At 35.7% G+C, this 3380-nt stretch overlaps 1 pseudogene; it reads right to left on the bottom strand.

The window, feature by feature from the left end:
* Nucleotides 1–1789: 1789 nt before the first annotated feature.
* On the bottom strand, nt 1790–2274 carry LOC106728594 (annotated as a pseudogene).
* Nucleotides 2275–3380: the final 1106 nt, after the last annotated feature.

The raw sequence follows: 3380 nt of genomic DNA on the forward strand, positions 1-3380 counted from the left end.
TAGATTTGAGGCTTCTTCCATTTAACTTTCTATGATGGGCCTTCCTCAAGTCAGAAGTATTTATTCCTTGTAGGATCCCAAAGGATATTTTAATGTCTGTTACCACTATATATTGTAAGCTTCTTGGGCAGGGACACTATGACTTACTCATTTTTGTATTTCCTGAACTGTCATCCTTTACGGAGTGATACATATCTATATCTATCTATCTATGTATCTATTGCTGACATGTAGAAAGGGTTCAGTAATGTTTGATAATAAAGTTACATTCCTTGAAGCTCCTTTTAGTTCCGTGACTGTTAAACTGTCATTCATTATGTATTTCTTTAAACTTCTTATTGCATTGGGATAAATATTTCTCCCTGAGGGCAGAAATATGTTAGGGTTAATCTGCAAATTAAAAGTACATAAGGATTTTAATCACAGTATGATTAAGACCTGGAGCTTTATGGAAATGCCAGTCAGTTTTGCCCCAAAAGAATAATGAGCTCCTTTTGACACAAGGCAGACTTGTGGTGAGGGAATAGTTTTGCATCTTGACTATGGTGGTGTTCCCATGAAGCTACACGTGTAATAAACTTGCATAAAACTATACACACACATAAATGAACACATGTAAAACTGGAGAAATCTGAATAAGCTCTGGATTGTATCAGTATCAGTTTCCTGGTTTTGATGGTGTTCTATGGTTAGGTAAGATGTCACCACTGAGGGAGGCTAGGTAAAAGGTGCATGGAGTATTTCTGCAGGTTTGTTGCAACTTCCTGTGAATCTATAATCATTTCAAAATTAAAAGATTAAAAAATAGAAGAAGAATGAGCTCCTTTCTTATGAAAACGTATTCTGTGGGAAGTTTTTTTCTTAAAAGGAAGTAAGAATTGTACTTAAAGTGTCAGTTTTATTACCATTGCAATTAAAAATTTTTGTCTTTATTCTATGTATGAAAGTAACCTATACAAGACAGTGATTAAACATGAAGTCAGGGCTCACAATATCACATGTATTTATTTTAGTTTGTACTTGTTTTAGTAACTTCAGTACTTACAGAGAGAGAAAAAATAGAAGATAGTAGTGGAAACAAATATCCAGTTCTCCTTTCCTTCTTGGGATTATGGGGCTACAGTTCCCAGTCTACTTGCACCTAATCAGAGCCATGTGATACCTCTGGCCAAGTAAATGTGAATAGGAGTGATGTGTGGCAGTGGAAAAGCCAGAATGATCCTCCCATTCTCTTACCCTGCCTTAGTAGTCATGGAAGAGGCCACATGTTGAATTAACCACAATGTGAATTATTTTTAATAATAAAATTATTATGAATAATTATGGATGATTTTTCTTTTAAAGCAATAATTATTTTTTGTATTTACTATCAATTTGAGGTGGATATAAAACAGGAATGCCTGAAGGATAATTCCGATTGAAAAACATTTCAACATATTCCCAGACTGATCAGAATACTATGGAACTATATAGTATAAAGAACTACTCAGTGATAATTCCATATATTTCTTTTAGTAATAAAACTTTTTTCTTTCTTATACATGATTGAACACATATTTTGCTTTAAAATTAATAGTCACAATTGAAGAAACAATGGTTTATTTTTCTAATCAAGAGACCAAGCTGCTGAATCTTACCACAACAAATGTTGCACCTTATTTTAGCTAAACAGTAAGACCTTCTATTTTGATTATTCCTGGCAACTTTGTTTCTCCAGTGGTTTCTGTTTGCCAAACAGTCATGACAAACAAGTTAACATGGTGGCTGCTGCTTTCAGAGATTCTGGGGTTCATAGATTCAGGGGTTCTGTCAGATGAATCCTCATTTCCAGCTGTTGGCAACCCTTTGTGGAAAGTCCATTCATCAGGACTTTTCTATCATGGTTGGCCAAGAGTCCTGCTTTGGCTGCCAGGGCCTCATTCTGCTGATTATGATATTCCTGAAATTTAATGGATATTCTTTGCATCACTTAAAAATATTTCTGTAGGCAATTTCTGAACAGGTTATCTCATCAGGTTTTACATCTCTTGCTGTGAAGTCTTTAACACAGTCCAAAAAGCAGTTATACAAGTTTATTGTAGGTTCCAAGAAATTCCTTGAACTGTTTTATGTGATCAAATTCTGGTATTTATGGAGTCATATTCTTTTGGTACATTTATTCATCACTTTTTCTGATGCATGAGTTTCCTTTCTGTTCTAGTCTGGGGCAGAAGGTTGGGGTCTGGGTGGGTGCGTGGCTGCTGGATGGCAGAGAACCTAAGTTTAGCCCTTGAATTGTTCAGTGACTCCATGGGGACAGCCGCTGCAGAGTTGCCAGGACCTACAGTAGTCTTTGCTTGAGTGAGAAATAACTTTTTTTAAAACTTTCTTCCTTATTTATTTATTGTGAATTATTTGGTAGTATTTTTTTGACCTTATTAATTTTCTTAGAGCAGTTTTAGATTTGTAGAACAATCGAATGGAAAGTGAGGTTCCCCCTACCACTACTACTGCCCCCAGAGTTTTTCCTACTATAACATTTTGCAATTGTGTAGAACATTTGTTACAATTGATGAGCCAATATTGAAATATTAGTATTAACTAAAGTCCATAGTTTACATTAGGGCTGTGTTGTACCTTCCATGGGTTTTGATAAATACATAGTGACATATATTTACCACTATACTATCATATAAAACAGTTTCACTGGCCTAACCCTCCACCCATCATGTTCCACCTATTTATCTGTCTTATCTTTCCCTTTCCTGCCTCCCAGTTCCTGGTCATCACTTTTTATTGCCTCTATAGTTTTGCCATTTCCAGAATTTGCATAATTGAAATCATACAGTATGGAACTTTTGTCAGATTGGTTTCTTTCACTTAGCAGTAGGCACTTAAGTTTCCTCCATATCGTTCTGTGGCTTGATAGTTTAGAGAAATAACTTTTATGTGCTTAAGTCAGTGAGAATTTGGATTAATTTGTCACTAAAGAATCACTTGGCCTAATCTGACTAGTACAGGTGGCATTGGTAGTTGCAGTCATTAGAGATAAGAAAGCCAATAATAGCAATAGCTAACCCTTGTCAAGCACTCATTCTCCATGATTTGTCCCAGGTACTTGAAAGAATTACCATCTTTGACTCCCACAGTGACCTACTTAACAGATGAGGAGACTGAGACAAGGAGAAATTTGATAGCACACTGAGGGCCACAGGGTTCATAAGGTTTAGGGCTGGGAATCAAACCTGCATTTGGTCTGATATGAAAGTTCATTTATTTCCTGAATATACTCTAGAGTCTTCTGGTTTATTCACATATTGGTAAGTTTCTAAGTAAATTCAAAAGCAGAACTTGGTTCCAAGGTGTTGGGTGTAGTTCTTTTTAGAAAAACATGGTAGATT

This window comes from Camelus ferus, chromosome 11 (genome assembly GCF_009834535.1).
Source record: "Camelus ferus isolate YT-003-E chromosome 11, BCGSAC_Cfer_1.0, whole genome shotgun sequence".
Lineage (NCBI taxonomy): Eukaryota > Metazoa > Chordata > Mammalia > Artiodactyla > Camelidae > Camelus > Camelus ferus.